At 44.2% G+C, this 25,140-nt stretch overlaps 1 protein-coding gene across 7 annotated transcripts in view; it reads right to left on the reverse strand.

Moving 5' to 3' along the window:
- The window catches only part of LOC121865602 (protein brunelleschi-like), a 108,367-nt gene that overhangs the window by 35,556 nt on the left and 47,671 nt on the right, over positions 1 to 25,140 (reverse strand). The window contains exon 2 of one of the 7 annotated variants that reach the window (XM_042365114.1): positions 10,346 to 10,394. The exons of 4 other annotated variants lie outside the window; for them this stretch is intronic. The gene's annotated coding sequence lies outside the window, so the exon portion shown is untranslated. Of the gene's footprint in view, positions 1 to 10,345; positions 10,395 to 18,148; positions 18,269 to 24,604; positions 24,825 to 25,140 lie in introns of those variants that run through there. 2 more of the 7 variants (XM_042365116.1, XM_042365115.1) reach the window with 2 other exon arrangements.

The following is a 25,140-nucleotide window of genomic DNA, read 5'->3' on the forward strand; positions in this document are numbered from 1 at the left end:
AGCTGGGTCAACAGCACCAGCACAGAGAAGCAACAGCACCAGCAGTAGAGTCAACAGCACCAGCAGTAGAGCAACAGCACCAGCAGTAGAGTCAACAGCACCAGCAGTAGTAGCAGTCAACAGCACCAGTAGAGTCAGCACCAGCAGTAGAGGCAACAGCACCAGCAGTAGAGAGTCAACAGCACCAGCAGTAGAGTCAACAACACCAGCAGTAGTCAACGCACCAGCAGTAGAAACAGCACCAACAGGCATCAACCAGCAGTAGGGCCAGCAGCGCCAGTCAACAGCACCAGCAGTAGAGTCCAACAACAGGGTCAACAGCACCAGAGTCAACAGCACCAGCAGTAGAGTCAACAGCACCAGCAGTAGAGTCAACAGCACCAGCAGTGGTCAACAGCACCAGCAGTAGGTCAACAGCACCAGCAGTCAGTCAGCACCAGCAGTAGAGACAGACAGCACCAGCAGTAGTCAGCACCAAGAGTCAACAGCACCAGCAGTAGAGCAACAGCACGCAGCAGTAGAGCACCAGCATCAACAGCACCAACAGTAGAAGTCAACAACACCAGCAGTAGAGTCAACAGCACCAGCAGTAGAGGCAACAACACCAGCAAGAGTCAACAACAGCAGTAGAGCAACAACAATACCAGCACAGACAGGGTTGTGTGGAGTGGAATGTGGGGGCTGGAGGGAGGTGGTGGGAATAAGACTGGCAGTGAACACAACACACACACACACCGGATACCTCAATCTTCTCTCCTCATCTACCTCCTGCCCCTCCAGTCATTATTTTTCTCATCATCACGCTCCAGGATCTCCATTTCACTCGTTTCTAAAAATAAAATAGGGAGCACAAACTAGGGCGGGTCAGGGCGGCTCGAAACAACAGGGTGTGTAGTTACCCCCTGAATATAAACAAATACACGCACAACTACATGAATAAACAAACGGAAATAAAAGAATTCAAGTAATAGAATAATAACAATTTAAATAACGTACAAAATGAATAATATCCACTACTATAAGGAGTCGGTCACTCGGAGCTATCAAGAAAAACATCCCCCAGGAAGTTGTGCCCTTGTACCGCGACCCTGACCTTCGCTGTCCCCACTGACCTTAATCTTGACCGGTTTTACGGTGGGAAAATATCAGGGTGCAGGGAATCTGACCTCAAGTTTAAAGGCGGTAGGTCCGAGCGTTCCACAGGTAAACGTGATGGTATACAAGCGGGTGAGATAGACGGAAATGCCATCCCGCCCAATAACACATCATCATATACCTGAATGCGTGAAAGGCAAACTTTTCCCTCTTTCCATTTATCTCCTGTTCTCTAGATCTTCAAATTATATATATTTTGAACAGGACTATTGTTTGATAATTTATTGATTCAGTCTATTTACAGTATATTGTCTATCAAGTTCATATATCGAGTTATTCATCCTATTTTTATTTATTTGAACTGGATGTGGTGTGGAGACTGGATAAACTCCCTTGACGTCATCACACACACATGTATAGGCCTGGCATCACATATCACAGCCAAGGAACCAGTTATGTAGGCTTCGGCGTCACATATCATTGGCAGGATGAAAGTAAGGATAGGCGCGTTTCTCCCTATGGTCTGAATATCTATTGTCTAAGTATTAATATTTTTTTGTAATACCTACTTTATATACCTGCTTTTATTGTACCACCAAAACCGTTTCATCAGAAATTGTCACGTAGATCGATAGAAATTACCATGGCAATAATTATATTGCCAACTATAGACATAATCCTGACAGCTCTGTCCTCTTGTTCCACCTTAATACAACCCATGTTGTACTGCTTCCCTCCCTTATCATATTTATGTTTTTCAATTCCACTGTAAATTATGTACTGTATATATAATTATAATATAATTGTAAAACAATAAAAAAATTAAATAAAATACATAAATATCGAAGTGATAACCGTGTAACATTCTGATATGTTCTTATTACCACCATGCTATTGTACTATTCCAGATGATACTAAATGTTACATAATACTTCCTTGAGATAAATGTACAGTATATATCAGGTGCCTACAAGAGAGCTCAGGCTCAGCCATGTTAATACAGTATTATGATTTTTAATCGACTCTGTATATGTGTTCTTCTGGCTAAATAAACAGCTTCAATATCAGTTGGGGGTTTTACGACAAGCTGTTTGGTATATAGTTATACTGCTGGTGCCGGCGGCCAATCAAGTCAACTCCTGGCCAAGTAATGTAAGAGAACCACTTCTTTATGGGTGTTGGTAAATTGTCGTGACGGTGTAGTGTAAAACATTTACTGGGTGGAATGTGGTGGTGGTGACTGTGGTGGACGTGGTAATAGGAGAGGAGGTTGTGGTGGGAGAAGTGGTGGTGGTACACACCCCTGGGGTTGTCTAGCGGTGATGAATATTCCCACAGATGAAATACCAGGAGGAAGTTAAATATTACCTGTCGAATATTACAGGTGGGAATACTAAGAGGGGTTGGTGATGGCGGGAGAATACCGCTTTGCGAGACGTAGAATCTCGCTGGTATTTGCGGAAGCTGGAGCGAGTATAGGACAGACAGGTCCAGATGAGAATATCGGCTGTCTTGAATAATTCTCGTCTGACAACAGCCTGGGGGAGGGAGGGAGGGAGGGACCACTTTAAAGGGTGAAGGCGTCCGCGTCCCGACACACACACACACCGCCTACTTCGATGTTCTCTCCACTTGGATCTGTCCTTCAACAGGATGTCGCTACGCCCCCGTTCTTCCCTTGTTCATAAAAATGTCAATGAAAAATAAAACAGCTAAGACCCCCGCTAACTATTATATTCCATATAACTATAAAAAAAGATATACTGTACAGACAGACTTAGGCGGGAAATAGGTAAACACTGGTTTGGAAAAAGAGTCGTGGATGAATGGAACAAGTTAACAAATATCATCATTAACTCGAATACGCTGCATAGCTTCAAACATAGGTTGGATGCTTATATGAGCAATAGGGGTTGGGTGTAAACGGGACTGCCCAGTATGGGCCAATAGGCCCGCTGCAGTTTCCTCCATTCTTATGTTCTAAGTGGTCGACCTTCACCAAGTTTGGAAGGAAAAAAATTGTGGGAGCGGAATTCTCGCGCTAACGAGCATTAGGTGTGAAGATGAATTTTGTGCAATTAACTACCTGGGCCTAATTTGCACATTTTGACACCAAAAACGCTGCATCTCTTTGTAAGTTAACTACCATCCCAGGGCCAAGTTTGTGGAAAACCCAGCAAATTATGATCTACTTTATCCTGCTAACAAACTTTTAAGTGTGAAAATGAATTTTATGCAAATAAAATTCTTAATTTTAACTTTTAGGCAAGAGAAGTGTGGCAGCTCATTCAGCTACAGAATCATCCTACATACGTACAGCGTTTCCCTGACATAGTGGTGCCCACCAAAAAATCTAGGGTGCAGTAAAGTGTGTTATGACCAGGCGTTACCGACTGGTAACCTTGTCATACACAGACCTGATAAACAAACTTACTTTCTGCTCAAGATAGATTACGCCTTGGACGAGGCAGTTTCTTGTAGCGACTACATATTACGTGGCAAGTTTTTATAACCCTCCAAGAGTTGGGTATGGGCACGGATTTTTTCCCACAAGACAGGTTAAGTTGACATAGCGTTCAGCGGTTCACTATACAGTACTGTATTTGAGGAGTCCCATCCTCGTCTTCATCGAGGTTGAACAACAAGAAAGGTTATGTAGAGGATCAGCGTGTGTGGGTATCTGCCCACGCAGAAAATTCTTCGACCAGACCCACCATTGCTCTGGTGGCCGTTACTTGCCCTACGGCTATACACGGTCCTTCATTGGGCACCACTCCCATAACAATGAACTTGTGATAAATTTGGGAAATCAAGTAAGCATCAAGGGTAGGTAAAGACCAAGGGTGTGGAGTAAACTATATCAGTGCTATAATTTTGTGCTCTCTTAATATTTGCCAGAAATAAAAGACTTCCTTCTCAGGCCGCCAAGGACGCTAGACAGGTGGTGGTGTGATGTGCTGGGTTCAGAATATAGGTGATACTGTGGACAATGCCATGCCACTGTCCTCCATTACCAAAACCTTCTACCAACACTCTTCACCCCCACCAACAACCAACATACAGTACATTACCTCCACCAACACCCACCACCACAGCTACTACCACCACCAACAAACCGCCTTAATCCTCATTAAAATAGCTCTCACCAACACGGTACAACTATATTATACAAGTTTCATAGCACTGATGACCTCGAGCAAGCTCTCTCACACACACACACACACACACACACACACACACACACACACACACACACACACACACAAAACATACGTAAACATTAAAAATCCTAGAACTAATAAAAACGAGGCTTTGGTGTGAGGTGGCATTTACAGCAGGCGGTGGGGGAGACATATTAATGTGGAGACACGCCACAATTTAGCACGCGAACGACAATAACAAGAAACCCCAGGCCACGCCACACGCCAGCGGGGGTCCACCTGAACCCCATCACCACAACAATACCGGGAGCCACCACAACAACACTAAAAGAAAGGCGGCTACAGATGAAGGCAGGCACAAGAACCCAACCATACCTCAACATAACACCTGCGCAACAAGGTGATCACCACCACAACCACCTGAGCAACAAGGTGATCACCACCACAACATCACCTGCGCAACAAGGTGATCACCACCACAACCACCTGAGCAACAAGGTGATCACCACCACAACATCACCTGCGCCTGAACCCCATCACCACAACAATACCGGGAGCCACCACAACAACACTAAAAGAAAGGCGGCTACAGAGGAAGGCAGGCACAAGAACCCAACCATACCTCAACATAACACCTGAGCAACAAGGTGATCACCACCACCATAACACCTGAGCAACAAGGTGATCACCACCACCACAACACCTGAGCAACAAGGTGATCACCACCACCACAACACCTGAGCAACAAGGTGATCACCACCACCACAACACCTGAGCAACAAGGTGATCACCACCACAACACACAAGAATGACAAAAACGTGGCTCACATCTCCAACCTTGGACACACCTACTAAGTTGACCAAACTGGTATTGTATACGTGTCTTCCTTCACCCGTTCCTTCATTGCTCGTCCTATTTCGTTCTCTATATATCCAACAAAGTCGAATGTGGGAACAGGAGATGAAACACGAGAATGAGAAGTGAAAAAATAAGGATGAGAGAGAGATTGGGGGGTGTCACTAGTTATGACAGAGGATGTAGCATTTTAAAATATCCTGCCGCTCTTAACTACGTTGCCCATGGTGGTAGTGGTGATGGTGGGCCGGTGTGGGTGGGGGTAGTGAAGGTAGGACGGTGGCATGACAACAGGGTCGCCGCAGGAGACAGTGACAAACTGCCGAGATTATAAACCAGGCCACCGTTGCTTAATGGCCTTAGTGAATTATTGTTTTACAAACCTGAAAGTATTGAGAATAGTGGGTGGCGCAGTTATAAATGGCCCTTTGTTACGTATGAACTGTTGTATAGATGAAAATGGTAGTCACACTGATATGAGTGAAGAATAGTAAGAGTCAGGATGGAGTTACGACACAAAGCTCAGTCACGTGACCATATATTCTAACACAGTATCCCTTCGGCACGAGAGGTCCCAGATATCACATTTCATTAAGTGAAGTCCTCGCAGCTGATTCCCTCACAAGACGTCCCAAAGAGTCCTACGCTATCACGTACACGCTATCTGTGTAGGTGGGGGTCGATATGCTCCGAAATTTTACGTGTCACTAGTGACAGCCCTCATATACCAAAACTTATCTCCCATGGTCTCATTTTGTTTCCCATAAAGTATGCACAGATAGTTGTTTTAGCTACTGTACGCCTTGACTCGTCCTATAAGAACACGTTCCAGTTTTCCGTCACATTCTTGTTGCTCAGCTCTCCACCAGCCCGTCCCACCTTGAATACACGACATCCTACCTATCCCACTCCGTCCCGTGAAGTTCAACTGAATGGAGAGTGGGTGGGTTGGGTGGGAGGAGGCACCGGCAAGACGCTCCACCACTGACACATTACCCTCCATTGTTTTGCCACCACCAATTGAAACTTTCTGTTCAAACACTAACCCACTTGTGGTGCCTCTCGTACTCCAAAACCTTATCTTCGTCAAGTGTGTCTCCCTCTCCTGATTAGGTCGCTCACCGTCATGTTGTTAACAGTGACTGTGCCTGATACTGAATGTGCGTTCCTCACATTGTAAATGATTCTGTCCTTAGTGCTGTTGTAAACATTCGTCCACCGAGTCTGAAAGTTCCTGTCCATGTATTGTTGATAATACTGAAGCGGTATATATAATAATAAGCACACGTGTACTCCATAGTATACACGTGGAAAACACGCTGGAACAGTACAGCGACACCTGTAACACCTGCTAGATCAAGGAGCAACATACAACGGTAGGACTGTCACACACACACACACACACACACACACACACACACACACACACACACACACACACACACACACACACACACACACACACACACACACACACACACACACACACACACACACACACACACACACACACACACACACACACACACACACACACACACACACACACACACACACACACACACACACACACACACCTTGCCTTGTAGAACGGTAATGGTAACTTATAGCTACACAAAAACAAGAACATTAATATTAATTAATGAAAGGAAACGAAAAATTTAACGTATGGACTAACATTATTATTGTTATAAGCCACATCATCTCTCTCTGTCACACCCAGCTAACGCTACAATAGTAATAACACGCGCGCCACACTTACCGGCCGTGTAAAATATGGAGGACACAGGGTCAGGATTCTCAATGGAGCGTTCATCACATTTCCCGGGACCCGACATGTGAATAACTCAAGGAAGCTACGATACAGGTTGACACAGAAAATCTAGCTACGTGACATATTGATATTGTACGTGTCCAGTAGTAGTATTAAAGGATCAAATGAAGAATAGAAACCCCAACCTAGACCAACCGAAGATTAACCACCCTAACGTTACCTGAAGGAGTTAGGTTAAGATAAGTTAGCTTTAAGAAAGTTAACCTTCAGGTGAAATAAGCCAGGGTGTCTAAACTTCAGGTGATCCGAGAGAAACGTGTGTGTGTGTGGTGGGGCACGTACGGTGTCCGGGCACTTAACACAACCCACCAACCATAACGCACAACTGGATATGTCACACACACAGATATTAACACACAAAAAATCGACTCATTCTGCCCTTCATGTCAGCGAGACTCCTAAACCTGGTCCTGAAGGTCTTGATAGTAATATTACCCTGATATCACTAAACCTGAGATAACTACTGCCATTTATATTTCTAAACCCAATACTACTACTACCACTATTGTTGGTCTTGATACTGCTACTGATGTTAATACTATACTGCTGACGCTCACACACACAAACATATACACATCTGGTCTGCAATCGGTAGGAGACAGGGAGCAACGTCCAAGTGAGAAGAAAAACAGTTTAAATAAAACCAATCCTTTCTGCTCGTCTCTCTGACCCCTAATGGATGTGTGCATAGAGACGCCCCGAGATGCTTTGACAGGTCGAATTCATTCATTCTTCTTTCGGTCTGCCTCTCTGTCATGTGACCACTAATGATAACAAGCATTATGTTCCACTCAGTGAACTCTCTCTCATCCAATACAAATTACTCTCATATTTATGTCCACACGCAACACACAATAACTGGAAGAACAATAACATGCACGAGAGAGAGAGAATACGTGGTGGTAATGGAGGAGTAACACTAAGGCACTCCGTCACGTTGTTGCTCAGTGCGTGAGAAGTGAACGTGACACCCGATGATACGGACACTGGCGCGTTTATTCAACCGTGGTGAGTGTTCTGAGGCGAGGAGGGAGAGGGGGGGCCTGGCAAGGTTAGCTACTACAACATCATGCAAAACACCTAACTCATGAACACACACACACACACACACACACACACACACACACACACACACTCTTGCATGACCATACTGCTCCTCACAAGATACCAAGATCACACACTCCCCTTATCCCACCATGACCATACTGCACACTTCTACCATGATCGATATTTAAATAGAGGAGAAAACAATAAAACAAATGACCGCCACCCACTCACAACCTATGACTCAGGCCAGCTCAATGTTAAGGGAGTGACTTATGATGGGGTGGTGGTGGGATGGGTGGGTTGGTGGGCGTGGGGTTGGTGGTGGGGGATGGGTTGGTGGAGATAATACACCTCTTAAGAGACAAGTTAATAAAGATTTAAGTGTACTGTATATAGTTGTAGTTTATGGTTGAACTATTAACGATACACACACACACACACACACACACACACACACACACACACACACACACACACACAAGGACAGGCAGAGAAACAGTCAGACAGGCAGAGAGAGAGACAGAGAGAGAGAGAGAGAGACAGAGGAGGGACAGAAAAAATACAGAGAGACGAGAGAGAGAGACGAGAGAGACGAGAGAGAGAGACGAGAGAGAGAGAGAGAGAGAGAGAACCTGTAACTTTGTTTATGAGGGATCGTAAATGCCTGAACAATCGTGTCTGGGCTCAAAAAGGGAAGGAAAAAAGAAGAAACAATAACATCACCCCCAACAACAACAACAACAACAATAATAATAATAATAATAATAATAATAATAATAATAATAATAAAAAAATAATAATAACAATAAAACTAATAATAATTAACAGGTAACAGTTGGGTGATTTAAACCATCAAGTGGGTGATTATCCCAATTTACCCTATTATAAACCGTAATGGGTAACACTCATCATGCTGGTACTGTGCCCAACATGTTTATCTCTGTCTGTCTGTCTGTCTGTAATTTGGTTTATGTGTCTATCTATCTGTCTGCCTGTCTGTATGTATCTCTTTTACTCCCCATATTCTTAGAGGTAGGGAATGGATGTATAAAATTCCCTGCTATGCTAAGACTGACAGGGTATAGGGATATTTTTTTTTTTACTTGGGAGAGGAAGAGATTGAATGGTGTAAATTTCTCCGCCATAGCAAAATCTATAAAGAAAAATTCTTGGTATGCGGAATAATAGAGGGAATTTCCCTGCCCAAGCTAGGACCTGCAGGAAAAAAAAAACATTAAACGTGTGGGGATATTTTTTCGGAAGGGGGGTAGGGAGGTGGGTTGGGTGAATGGAGGAAGGTTTCCCGCCACGTCAAGACCAACAAGGGTGTAAAGGTGAATTGAGAAAAAAATTCCCCACAACGTCAGGCCCCATAGGGAAACATTATTAGGGTGTGGGGAGGAAGGGAAGGAAGGGAGGTTTCCTTTGACGTTAATGAAGAAATATCTAGGAATTTGTTAATGATTCGTGTAACACATAAGGCGATGAGGTATCTCTCTCAAACACACAAACACTGCTGTTGTTGGTGGTGGTGGTGACGGAACATTTACGGGGAGTGGCGGGGAACTGTAAAGCGTTGGGGGAAAACCTGTAGGATATTTTGTGAAGTGAAAGGACGGCCGTGTGTCATCCCAGGAGACTTCTATATACGCCTGTGTGTGTGTGTGTAGACAAGTGGAATGATGTCTGGTATGTGTTGGTGTGACTGAGGACCGACACACGCACACATTCCGTACTTTACCCTGTCTCAGACCCCTGAGGATAAGGCTGTATATACATAAACAAGTAATAATACTATTAGTATTCACAAATAGTATACAGTAACTACTGAAACTATTTAAATGACTATTTAATAAAATCATTTCAGTGTTATCGTCAGCATACAAGTTGCAATAAATCAATAGAAATAAAATCTTATAAAATTCATTGTACTTCTCTCCGACTCATTCATCCTTATTTTGAATTGGGAAGAAAATGTTTAAAACTAGACTGATTTATTAAGTTGAAGCTCTGTAGCATTTACACTCACAAATATAAAAACAATTTATTTAAACAAATACAAAGTGAAGTAAGACAATACTAAAGACACAACCAACAATCACATGATCATCCAATCCCATGGTAATCAATGCACCAACGACGATTTAGTTCTCCAGTGGTGGCGCGGGAATATAAGCGCGCGCACTGGATCAATTGGTGCGGAGCGCGGGAACACAGACTTTCAACTTTCCCGGCCCCGGCTAGCACCCCGTCTCGCAAACACCCAGCAGGATGTTTGCATTGTTCCACCACCTGTTTTTAAGAGAGGTTGAAAGCAACTCAATTATGACGTATAGTTGGACAGGAACTTACTGGAGTGAGTGAAGTAGGGCAAGAAGGCGATGCTAGACTGCGCAGAATGCTGCTTGGACAAGAAATTACAATGAATAGCATGACACGTTGTAATACACAGGTGTGGGACAAAATATTACATTGTGGAATTTATCGAGGACAAGAATAACAGTACAATGTCACGCGAACACCACATGACAGCAGGACACTACATGACAGAGAACACCAAGCGAACACGATATGAGAGGACAACATCATGAAAACACAAAATAACGGAATAAAATATCATGCGAACGAACATAAAATTACTGAACAGAACACCATGCGAACACGAATAAGGATAACATCATACAGAGATCACAAAGAACAACAACGTGCGGTCTTACTAAACACTTAAAAATACCATGCGGGAAAGAAATTAGCGAGAGGAACGTGAATCAGACAAGAAATGAAAAGAACGCCCTGCGAACGATGAGTCACCGTGAAGACAAGACAACTTCAAGACGCCGCGAAAAAACTCCCCAAGATGAATGACACACAAAAACAAATCACTAAAAACGTCATTACAACAGGCTGTCTCCTAATAAAATGTCATGACCACAAGCTGTCACTTAGCGGAACGCCATAAGCACAGTCACCTAGGAGAACGCCATGACCGCCAGCGGTCACCTAGTAGAACGCCATAACTACAAGCAGTCACCTACTTGAACGCCATGACCATAAGCAGTCACCTAGTTGAACGCCATGACCACAAGCAGTCACCTAGTAGAACGTCATGACCACAAGCTATCACCTAGTTGAATGCCATGACTACAAGCAGTCACCAAGTTGAACGTCATGAGGATGGAAATAAAAATATCCCTTAAAACAACCAAGGAAAGAAAGACGGAGTCGTACAAGTGATCATCAGATACATATTATACAGTACAGTACAGTACAGTGTGGGAGGGGAATGAATAGCTAATACTTATGCCTTCCGCCAAACCAAGGCAGAGAGAGAGACTAAGATGTTGAGGTAAGCGGGGTGGCCGAGCAGGAGAGAGAAAGATATGTGTATGTGTGTGTGTGTGTGTGTATGTGTGTGTGTGTGTGTCGCTCGTCGTGTCTTGACCTCGGTGTTGGTTTCAGGTGAAATTTAACCGCTTGTGCCTGTCATTGTCTGCAGCAAGAGCCGATTCTACCACGGAACAATCTAATAATCTCTCTCTACACACACACACACACACACACGGTAGCATGCATACTCGAGAGACTATTTGGATGAGATGTGATAAATTAAAGGAGTAGTAGAAGATGGGATAGCCCGGATGTTGAAGAATAAATACAACGGATACAGAGCGAGTAACAACAACAATATTTACATGACTGAGTGTTTTGAGCACAGCAACTGCTCTTGATAGGTCATGTGGTGATAAATACTGCACATTCACATCAAGAAAATCATTAACAACACATGAGAATCATTTCACGAGCTAACATTCCAGACTTATAATGAGCTAACGACATAATTACTCCCAGAGCATATGTGTTATTATCCTCTTAATCCCAATAACCAGCAGCAGAACAGAGGGAGGAGAGTGTCACAGTGGTTAGGGCTGAGTGAAGCGTCATCTTTTCGTGTGGTGAGTGCGAGTGTACTGTACCGCCCGCCGCCACTGATATACTGTACTGTAGACCTCTCCGCCACACTGATGTCTCTCCTGGGGGGGTGAAGGTGGAGAGTCCTGACGCGCGGCACACTCATCAACAAGTTAGTGGGACATACAACGAACACATACGTGACTCCAAAATTCCCTGACTCACAATAATGGTCCTATCTCCTTTCACCTTCAGCACTCAGGCTAATTACTACAGCGGGTCATTTTGGGGTACAAGATCAAGCTGTTCCCTCCTCCTGCATTAGGCATATGTCTCCCGTCACTTATCAATTTCCAACAGTCATGCATGAGAAAACTATGAAAATCACATTTTTGTTGTTTCTCTTAAACAATTGTTGGGTAAAAAATATTATGTTTCTCGTGACATGAAAAAATAAGCTGATGTAGAGGAAATTCTGGTTTAATTAATTAGTCCGCCTCCTGCACCATATAGTACATAGACAATAACAGCCCCCCTGGTGGCTGTGCAGTAGTGTTTAAGGTGGTGTCACACAAACACACTAAGCCTCAACTGTTTTCCGGTTTTCAGGTGGTTAATCTTCAGGGGAAATATGCTAGAGTGTCTAATCTTCACGTAAGCCGTGAACCACAATCAACAAGATGGAGGTCATCAGTAGAAGGCAGAGTGCTAACATAGCTTCAATCAACAAGTTTCCAGGAAAATTATTTTTACTTGTGTGAGCATCAATAGCGCTTCGGTAACTCGGCAGTAAAATAAGACCGCAAGAGGCGGGAAAACCTTGGTCGACCCTTACCAGTCGCTCCTCTCATGTACAGTGTTACCAGTCGCTCCTCTCATGTACAGTGTTACCAGTCGCTCCTCTCATGTACAGTGTTACCAGTCGCTCCTCTCATGTACAGTGTTACCAGTCGCTCCTCTCATGTACAGTGTTACCAGTCGCTCCTCTCATGTACAGTGTTACCAGTCGTTCCTCTCATGTACAGTGTTACAAGCTATTCTTTCCCATATTTACATAAGACACCTCACTATCCTTTCTAAGTGGAATAGAAGCGCTATATCATCTGTTCTTAGTTTTACATCCGATACACAGTCACACATCAGTGGCCTATGAAATGACCAGCCCCTTGTCTATACAAACGGCTAAAGTGTGTATATATATATATATATATATATATATATATATATATATATATATATATATATATATATATAACCTTCTTATATATATAATAACAGTAATGATATTATTATTATTATTGTATTTACTTCTGAAGATGTTAAATACACGAAAGCGCTTACGCAATATAGTAATTATCTTTTCCCCACGGGGTTTACATGTTCACACATCATATTCATGTGTCATATTCGTGATTTCTTCGCACGCACGCACAATCAAATTTTATTGCTATTACTAAATGTGAAGTAATAAAACAGGAATAGTTTATTGGCGACAATATTTGACATAGCTAGTAAATTTAGGAGACATTCATTGACATAATAATATGGACCTATACTTGGCCACGTAAAGTCAACTTGCTCCAGACACGTCGACGGCAACTATGCACAATGAACACAACAAGTCAACAAAGTAAAAGTAGCTGGGAAGTGTTCAACGGCAACTGCCATCTCTCAGGATTTCGAAAAATTGACTGATTCACGAAAACGAAAATCACTGAGAGTTGCTATGAAGGACAAAGCTCATGGCCGGGGTGAACCTCCACACAAAATAAATGACCTTGTAAGTTGACCTCTGACTCCCAGTAACCTCGTGTGAATAACTTGAGGGGATGCCTTATACAGGGTGGCAGCTAAAACACCATGCAACAGAGAAATAACAAATATGACCAATGAAAAGCTACACGTGAATATTCAACAGGAATAATTTGGGCATTTTTTTTCTTCGTACATAGTTTTGGTGAAAACATATTTAAGAAAAACCAAAAATGTTGGAAAAAATACACAACCTCTCTTAGACCTCATACCCTGAGACTGGCGCAGGTCAATGAGCCATATTACAGAAACTATAAGACATATTATAGGTAAAAAAAATAAGATATTTCTTCATTTTTCGTGTACTTAATGATCTATATTTAAAACGAGTACAAAATTTTCATTCCGCTCCGGATCATAACAGCAAGTCGTCTAGCTACAGAATGATAATGTACAGTACATATTTACACTGTAAATGATCTGATTCAGAAAGAATTACTCCAACAAAGAATAAAAGGAAAGTGGTGTCCAGTCCATTAACTCATTATATACATCTGAAAAACTCACAAGAGCGGCCACTTGGATCCTTCAACTGCCTACAGTGGCTGACAGTGGCCATTCTAGTCCTGGGATATTATATCAGCCAGAAGTGAACCTTGGCCAAGGTGAGCCAGTCGACCAGGATGATCCTGAATCATTGTGCACAATACTTGTGGTGTGAAGACAACCTCTGTAAGGGCATGACCATCCCGACTCCTCTGCCTCACGATACCCTAACAAGACACACAATGTGGTAAGGAAGTCCTATACAAAAATGGATGCTGAGGTCATCGTGAATGGTTCCGCCAGTGCGGGGGTGGAGCACGGCTCGGGAGAAAGGCAAATGTTAGGTTCGCCGACAACGTCTATACAGCTGCCAAGTGGATGCTCAGGTGAACGTTATTCTTACCCAGTATATGGAATCACATTCATTCTAGGGAGCATCAACTGGTCAGATGTCGACCAATATTAATGAATATGAGAGAGATACTGATGCAGGCTTGTCAGTAATTCATTTGCAAACTTTGTTGGAAAAACGGTTTACCTGAAATACGGTTTCTTGCCACTTCTAAAAACAAGCAAAATACAATCAGTTGCATAAATTACATGTTTCTCATCACATTTTTTGTGATCGCTAACGCACGATGTCCATGTCCGGACAGGTCTCTGGGCTCGCCATCTGCCTTCCACCTCTACGTCTCCTTTCACCCGTGTCGAGCATCAACTTAAAACAACTGCTGGAGTAACTTGAGGAAGGTGGATCAAACCTTACACCTTCTACCTATGATACCCTACCATATGGACGACACATGATTATGTTTACCTTGAAACAAACCATGCGGATAACAAAAGAGCAACAATGTTCACTAAAGCGCTCGACCCTCAAACATTTACCAGTCAATCCACAGCGTGAGGAACCTGGGCCTGGCGTCACGTAGCACACGCAGGTAGAGAAACAGTAAGTACGAGTATGTCTCCCATTGATCTTAGCTGAATGTTGGCTAATGCTCTTCCCCAACAGTCACTGCCACACCACCCATGTATATGTGTGTCTCACTCACACACACACACACACACACACACACACACACACACACACACACTACGGCACCATTCATCACCACCGTCACAATCATTATGAGAGGGAAGGCGAGAATGAGGAAGGGAAAGGAGATGAATAAACAACGAACGGAAGCGGAAATTCGAAGGAAATAGATACGAGAGAGAGAGAGAGAGAGGAATGTAATAGAATACGAGAGGTGGCGAGAGCATGGGTTAGTACAGGCGCACTGGTGGATAGCTACAAGAGGCACAGTATATGACTTTCACCTCAGCCTCGGGTCATGATTAGGGGGGAGGGTGAGAGAAGATGAGGGAAGGAGAAGGAAGGAGGGAAGGAGAAGGAAGGAGGTAAGGGAAGGAGGTGGAAGGAGGTGAGGAAGGAGGTGAGGGAAAGGAGGTGAGGAAGGTGAAGGAAGGAGGTGAGGAAATTAAGGGGAAGGAAGTGGGGGAAAGGAGGTGAGGGAAGATTGAAGGAAGGAGGTGAGGGGAAGGAGGTGAGGGAAGGAGGTAAGAGGGAGGAAGGAGAGGTGGGGGAGGAGGTGGGGGAAGGAGGTGGGGAGGTGGGGGAAGGTAGGAAGGAGGTGAGGGAGAAGGAGGTGAGGGAAGGGGAGAGAAGGTTAAAACAGTATGAGGGAGGACGTGAGGGGGGTGAGGATTGTAATGAACGGATACCAACACACAACACCCGGTATCATTGCAGTTTAAATATTATTGACTCCCATTGGGTGAGAGTTGTTTGCCCCTCTCCCACAAGCTCACCTCCCTCCCTCAACACACACACACACACACACCATCTTCAACTCTCTCACATTCCCCAGTTATGTTATACCTTCCCGGACACATCCCACCCCTCCCATACCTTCTCTAACTTCACCTCACCCTCCCCATACAGCTTCTCTATCACCTCACCCTCCCCATACCTTCCCTAACTTCACCTCACCTCCCCCATACCTTCTCTAACTTCACCCCTCACCCTCCCCATACCTTCCCCTAACTTCACCTCACCCTCCCCATACCTTCCCTAACTTCACCTCACCCTCCCCATACCTTCCCCTAACTTCCTCTCACCCTCCCCATACCTTCCCTAACTTCACCTCACCCTCCCCATACCTTCCCTAACTTCACCTCACCCTCCCCATACCTTCTCTAACTTCACCTCACCCTCCCCATGCCTTCTCTAACTTCACCTCACCCTCCCCACACCTTCTCTAACTTCACCTCAATCTCCTCACACCTACCTTAACTTCACACCTCACCTCACCTCACCTCCCCTAACTTCACACCCCACCCTCCCGACCTATTCCCTAATAAGAACTTCAGTCCAAAGAAAGAACAACTACACCATTACAGTGTGGGGGTCGGTCTTACACCAAGGGGAGGAATGCCTTAAGTACAGTCGTAAGATGTCAACATTTGCTCGAGTTATCTAACCATTTAAAAATGTTACAACAACTACACTGTGTGACTCGCGCGCGCGCGCGTGTGTGTGTGTGTGTGTGTGTGTAAACGTTTATGTATATGTATGTAAAAATATGTTTGTAATGGATGTATGATTATCGGTGTTTGTAAATAATATTCATGTGCGTATATTTGTGTGAATGCGCGAGACAAGACAAAAGAGAGACAGACAGACACACAAAAACAGGGAAGAAAATAAGAGTGAGGAGCGAGAGTGAGCCAGCTAGCAGAGGGTGCGTGAGAACGTCATGAGGGAGGGAGAGAAGGCCTTGTGCGGTGGTACCCCTGACTCAGCTCTCACACCTGTGTCACCTGTCTGGCCACAATACGCCCTCCGCCCACATTTTCACTCACTCACTCTCCCCCCCCCTCCTCAACAACATCCTCAAGGACACGTGATTACACAAACAACCACTCAACATTATCAAACACTACCGTATAAACATTAGGCCACACAGACACACGGTAAACACTAACGCAGTAATGATAAACACAGATTAACACACACAAACAAACATCCAAAACACTCCAGGGTCGACATATCTCTACGAGACATCCACGCTTCACGACAAGGAATTTCCACCCTAGGCTTACTGTTGTTGATGACCAGTTCATACACAGACACAAGAACCTGTTATCAGTCTTCGGCAATGGCCTTCTGAGACACTTACGATAACTTGGCTGTCATACCATACAGAGGCCAGTCAGTCATCTATGGATATTTAGCGGTAATACAAAACTCTTAAATGACCTGAAGGTTAATTCCCAAACTTCGTTCACCTCATGATTAAACACCCTAACGCTTCCTGAGGGGGTTAGGTTAGGTTGGATCAGTCTGCCACAACCGCTCACCTCCTTAGTCACGCCCTCACTACCCACGCTTGTAAATCAGTCATCACACTGTGGTTGAATTTCCACTGGAGAGAGAATCACTGCAGCCACGTACTATAGCCTAGGCCCTAGAGTCTCGTGAACGACTTGCTGAATACACAAATTGAATACAGTTCACCTCACCGACCATGGAGTTACTACTTAACTTAGAATGCATGAAGTAATGCCTGAATGGATCACTATTTGCTCATTAAGGTGTCCTGCCAACGTTTCCTCTGGCCGTTGATTATGATCTGGGAGGTCGTGTGTCGACTCTCATGATTTACAATAACCTTCTATTTGGGTATCGGTACCCAGTATGTTCTTATGTATTATTGTCAGTCTTGTTTCCGTCCACCCTGCCACAATATGTCCACTCCTTTATGCACGTGTATATGTGCACATGCCTCCAATCACTTGTTAACATGTACAGACAAACGTACCCAGACACGCACCCCCCAACACACCAACCACACCACTCATATGATACACTGTCTCATATACCGAGTAACATACACCATTCACCGCACCTGTACTCAATGAAGATGACCAGTTATAACTTACTTCACCGGAGGATGTCACCACTCGTAACATGGTGCTGCTGGTGATGTGTCGGTGTTACAACCTGGCGCAGTGAACGCCGAGGATGGTTCTGGCACACAGCTCATCTCGGCCACTGACCATTGCACCAGTGTCGGGGTCGAGCTGATGTTGCTCCACCACACACAGCAGTCACCAGGCCCTGAAGCTCACCACACACCTCAGTACAGTGTATCTCCGGCCAGGCACTCCATATACACAATTAAACTATAGGTTATACGCCCCATTAAAATACTATACCATTACACGTATTCCAGAAATATTTTACTGAATTACGATATACAATGTACAGTATTACATAAAATAAACACTGAGCAAACACAAACTTCTGTGTTAATAAAATTACATTGTCGCGTTTAATCTACCTGGGCTCTATTAACCGAGGAATAAATTTGTAGCTACGCAAACATTACTTATAGCAGCAAGAACGGCGATATATTTATGACATGATTCTCATATGTGAGCGCGGAGCAACGCAAGGTCTACTACCAGACGGGCGTGTGGGCGGTGGACATCTTTAGGGAGTTTCAGCCACACAGCAGGTGCAGCAGTACAGGAGATGACACACACAGGATAATTGAGTGGGGAGCGGAGGGAGGTGGGCGGGTGGGGTGGATTGGCCGTCCCGCCGCAGTGACCTTGATGACATGACGTGTAGGCAGGTTAGACAGGTTGATACTTCACCACCGCCCGCCCGCCCGCCAACCTGCCCACTACCACCTCCACCACACTGCAACACACTACACTACACCTTTCCCATCAACCACACTACGGTAAAGTCTCACACCACACCATAACTAACATTACTCACCACAGTCCTCACACCACACCATCACTACCACTACTCACCACAGTCCTCACACCATCACTACCACTACTCACCACAGTCCTCACACCACACCATCACTACCATTACTCACCACAGTCCTCACACCACACCATCACTAACCACAGTCCTCACACCACACCATCACTAACCACAGTCCTCACACCACACCATCACTACCACACCACCAGGTCCACACCACACCATCACCCACACTCACCAGTCCTCACACCACACATCACTACCATTACTACAGTCCTCACACCACCATCACTCCACAGTCCTCACACCACACCATCACTACCACCTACTCACACCACAGTCCTCACACCACACCATCACTAACCACAGTCCTCACACCACACATCACTACCACTACTCACCAAAGTCCTCACACCACAGTCACCATCCTCACACCACACCATCACTACCATTACTCACCACAGTCCTCACACAACCATCACTAACCACAGTCCTCACACCACACCATCACTACCACTACTCACCACAGTCCTCACACCACACCATCACTACTCACCACAGTCCTCACACCACACCATCACTACCACTACTCACCACAGTCCTCACACCACACCACAACTACCACTACTCACCACAGTCCTCACACCACACCATCACTACCACTACTCACCACAGACACCACACCAACATCCCAGTACAAAGAACCCTGTAATCTATAAAAAAATAAGGCTTTATCTCCGTTTAAAAACCAAGTCTCTCAAACCCTGAATGTATATACCCATTAAACTAGGGAATAGAAGAGTCTGAATGTACCTGTCCAAACCAGCATCAAGATGACCTTTCGTATTTATTCTCGTAAAAGAAAAAAAAATGATATATAATAAAATGGTGAAAACTACTGACAATACGGAGACTAATAGAGATAAATATACTGTATGTATTAGCTGTATCTATTGCTCGTATCTATGAGGGCAAAACACTTCAAACTCAAACATTAAACTGAGAAAGCTGTGTTGGTAGCTACAACAGTTATGCTTCAGACTGAGTTTTGAACTTTGACCATGAGCAACGAGTGTCCCTGATCTGGCTATGATGCAGACATTTGATTATACTGCTCTAAACTCTGCCTAGTGGTGTAATATATTTTGGTAAATTTCGTAAAATATCTGTTTGGCTCCACAAGATATTCTTCCAGTCAGGTTTTAAATAGTGCCCTTCCTCTGACCTTGACTTTTGACTTCGCAAATTAAATATTATGATCCCCAACAACGTCCGGCCGAGGGAGACATAATAATACATATCCACATCCAATTTAGATGACAAATTAGACCCCAAAAAACAACAGCACTAACACCGTGAAAAAAATATTTATTATAATTCAAAACGCTAATGAAAGTTTGCTTGAGAGAGGTGACCTTCAATAATGACTGATGACCCTGAATAGTTATACAAAAAGTGACTCGTAAGACGGCGGCGCTACAACATATCCACGTGTGTAGGTCGATACTAGAGTCACGCTCAGTACAGTAGGGGACTCAGCCTAACCTTCACCTGTCACCATTACCTTCCCGCTCACACGTTTTTCAGTTTATTGCTCTCAACTTTGACCTGTGTTGATGGTGCACATGTTCAAGGTAACCTGCAACCATATAAAGAGTTACGCTCCATACAAGGTATAGGTGCCTTTGGCCTTCCTGTGATGGCCTTGACCTTGGGGCAGGTGGGTGAGGGATTTAGGTGGGTGTGGAATGTGAATTAGGGTGGGTGGGTGTGGAATGTGAATTAGGGTGGGTGGGTGTGGAGGGTGAATTAGGGTGGGTGAGTGAGGAAGATGAATTAGGGTGGGTGGGTGTGGAGAAAACATTAGGGTGGGTGAGTGTGGAGGGAGAGACAACGAGGGAAACAGGTGACAGGAGACCACTCAGTACGGGACATAATGGGCGACGGTCGGTCACGGTCTAGGACTGTCAAGCCTTACCGGTGTCACTCGGCAACACACCTCTATTTACAGTACACAATACATCACTTCACACCGTCAAAGACTCGACAGTGAACTACGGTCTATGTACTGGTGACTGAGAACACTCGCGTCCAGTAATGTAACAAGACTTAGAAGAGACGACTCGACTGAGACATTAATAGTACAAGCCAAGGTCAGCCGTGTCATTACACCGTTACATCACCGTGCTAGAATAACACTGGACCGACTGACTGATAATAAAGATAAATTACAGATTGCAGATTGCCCACGAGGGGGCTAGTTTATTGGGCACCCCCAGCAGCGTTTACAGTGCCCAACTGGGAAGCATGCTAAGTTCATGCTTGCCTTTATGACTCAGGCATTAAGGACGTAAAAGGCCTGAAGGGTCATGGGTTTTGTCAGCACGTTACATAAAGTGACAGAATGATGAGTGTGTGGGGGGAAAATTCCCGGTACAATTTTTCTGTTTATGGCAAGTGTGGCAGGTCCCTAATAATGTCAAGTGCCAGGCCTGTCACTAGGAGGAGGGATATCTGGTCAGGGAGGGACGAGGTGTTGATAACAGATTTATAGATTGCCCCGGAGGGGGCTAGTTTATTGGGCACCACCTTACATCCTGTGCAAGGTGAAGCGCAGAAGCGTTTACAGTGCCCAACTGGGAAGCATGAGGAGTTCATGCTTGCCTTTTGGTGTTGGTAACGGCTGGGGGCCTGTAGGGGAAGGTCATAGGGCAAATGAGGATGTGGTGAAAGAGGGTGTGAGACTGAGAGTCGGTTGACCACAAAGTTTACAAACAGTGCGGCCAGGCTCAGGGATGCCAATGTACTAGGCGTGGCGAAGTACAGTACAGTGGGGGTGGAGGTGATAAATCACTTTCTAAAACATCAGGGTCAAGGTCAACCGTAACATACACAGGGAAGACAATGAAGAGACAAGACAATGAACAAAGACAACATTCCTTCCATATATACGACGGGAGGTGAGGTCGTACACTGCCTGAGCGGGATAAACAACGCACAGGACCTCATACTTCAGGAGGCTAAGAGGGAGCACACAGTTGGGATCGAGGTGAACGAGAACAAGTTAAGGATGGACCACCACGTTCACGTCTAAAACCCAGTAATGAGACCCTGAGCCCCTTATGCAGGAAATAGCAGAGTTATACTTCATAGTGACGAATCCTGATTGTTCGGATATCATATTTACATCAACAAAGGGAATCAGAAAATATGGTTTCATTACTCTGGGATATGATGCCGTTATTTCCTACATAAAGGTTTGGTGGTAGAGTTCCTATACCTGACTGGACACACACACACACCAAATTCCTCCCGCCTATAGGGAAGATGGCGACCTTGGTGGTGGTGGTGGTGGTGGTGGTAGTGGTAGCGGCCACTCAAGACTTTTGGACTACAAAAACACACCAGGAACGCGAGAACCTCAAGGTGACGCATAACCCAACAACAAAAAATGAAGCAACACAGCTCCTACACGTGATGTATACCTGGTGGACATAATAGCATTTCCCCATCGCTACTGCCATCTCTACCTGTCAGTTTTACCACGTAAGAATTACTCTCAGACACTGTGCAACATTCTTATACGAGGAACGATCTTGAGACCGTCTTACCGGGAACTTAAATTTAAAACACAACCCAATTATGTACTCCTCATGTTGTTGTTGTAAGAGTAAAGGATAGCCAGGATTGCTAATATACCTGTACGTACTGGTTCTGCACGCCATCCTACAGCGGCATGTAATACAATGACATGCTATAGGATAGGCATAACGATTTTTTTTATTGAAAGAAAATCAAACTCCCACCTACTTTGCCATGGAGCGCGGCCTCACAGCAACATCCACTCTCTAAAATGTTTACATAACAATTGCAGTTTTTAACGCCACTACAGTACTGGCTATATGAATCTTCGAGTAGTAAAAATATAACAAAAGTAGTATATTTTTATTTTTTCTTTAAATTAAAACCACTTGATACGTTATATAGCCCTATATTACCTTAACATCTGAATAGCAATGATATGCGAGGAAAGGCAAACTTCCATTTGTTTAAGATCAGTCTACAAGTGTGGTGCTGACAGACCTGCGGGTGTCTCTGAGAACACAGTGTAAGATTTGTCATACTTTCTAAAGTACAAAAGGTATCATGACGGGAAAAAATGGCGACGACTAACCAAGTCTGGCGGGAATAGACTACCTAGATTTCAAGGAGACCATTCAACACTGACAGAGTGCAGCCAGCACGAACCAAGAGAGGCTTCGTGCTGACTGTACCCAGCCCATTGCAAGAGGATGTCACCATACGTGACGCTGTAATAATCTTCCTTGAGGAGACCAGTCTTACGGCATGATGTAAATGGTAAACGCACCATGTGCTTTTCATAATATGTATGTAAATATGCCCCAAATAAATTTAAAATAAATAAATAACTAAAAGTAAATCTGTAAAGGAAATAGAAAACATACAACAAAGGTACATATCACAGACATTTCCACTACATAGAACACGCACATAGAAACCAAAAGACACGGACTAGACCCTCACTAAAAAAAAAAAAAAAAACTAGTCACCTGACTGGCCATTCTATCTGGGCTGTCACTGACTCACCATCATGTCACCCATTCCTACCACAACTCATCCCAAAACCAAAACAACAACACCAAGAAAAAAGAAGACAATCAGAGTAGTTAGACCATCAGAGTCATAAACACCAAGAATGAAAAAAAACAAAACAAGAATGACCCAGAAGAACGAAGAAAGAAGACAGCAACTTCGGCCGAAATAGCCGAAAGGCGAAGTGGCCAGAAATCCCCAAGCAAGCAAGGAGTTGAGGACCCGGGAAATGACCTAGCCGGACTTGGACGTAAATATAGAGGGACACCGCCATCACACAACACATACTCGGGGAAATCGCCGCAACAATTTCAATTTCTATTATAATTATTTTGGCGGCAAATACCACCCATGGTAATAACGGCGGTCATAACATTTGTAATAAACAACTTCTATTAACAATTTCTGGAGGAAAATATGTCCCATAATTATACTTGCAGTCTCGTACACCCACTTGTAATAACCTCACCTAACAACCCAGAGGCGAGGCTTGGACATCAGCTCCACATATTCATAAAATGCTCGTCATTGCCCAGAATTCACTATTTATTACTCTCAGCTCTCATTCACCGGCGAAAGCACGATGAATATTTCTCGACGTAATTAAAGATGTAAGACTACATGTATACTGTACCTGACAAACTAGGTCATTCATGTAACATAATTTAATTACATCAAAATTATACTGAGACAACCTTAACTAGATACATTAATTTAGTACCAGTTAAAGAGACAAATTCACCACAACAGAATCTTCCCTAACTCAACCTGAACGATAATTTCCTCTTTGATAAATAACATATTCGGTTAAAGTACAGTATCAGTATCTGTTAAGGTTATTTTTCTAGTTTAACTTCAGTCAACGGGATGCCTGCTTACATCTTCATTTACGAGAAATATGAACCCTTAAGAACCTTTGTGAACCCGGAACCAAAACACCAATATTTAAACCCACACTACGACCTACCTATAACACGAAAAAAATGATCTCTACTTACCTCTCTTCTAATCTAAGAGAAGCCTGACGTTCACATTCGTGCCTATGACGTTCCCTTCCATGCGTGTGCAGATTGGTGGGAGGGTGGGCGGGCACACGTTCTCCACAAACAGTACAGGTTCAACTAGCTACAGTACACACGCCGCGCACATCTAATCCACTTCCTGTAAGTTCATCAAGAACTGGGTGCCTCGGGGGCTCAATTTCCTCCCCCAGACTACCAGGACCAACACCAACAGTGACTGGCGTGTAAGACAGACCACCACCACCACCTTCGTGAAATAACTGAGATAATGGTAAGATTATGATGATAAGATAGTGAATAATTATGACAATGATAGCGACATGATGATGAGGAGGATACTGATGGTGATAGTGATAAGGATGATAATGATGAAGTTGGTGGTGATAATGATAACGAGGTCAAGCTTTGCATCTATCTATCAATGTAACACAGAAACATCTAGGGTGATGCTGACACCATTACAGCAACTTGGCCGAGACACAAGACTGAGGGTAAACACTCAGCTAACACCT

Source organism: Homarus americanus, unplaced genomic scaffold (assembly GCF_018991925.1).
Source record: "Homarus americanus isolate GMGI-L3 unplaced genomic scaffold, GMGI_Hamer_2.0 scaffold9358, whole genome shotgun sequence".
Classification (NCBI taxonomy): domain Eukaryota; kingdom Metazoa; phylum Arthropoda; class Malacostraca; order Decapoda; family Nephropidae; genus Homarus; species Homarus americanus.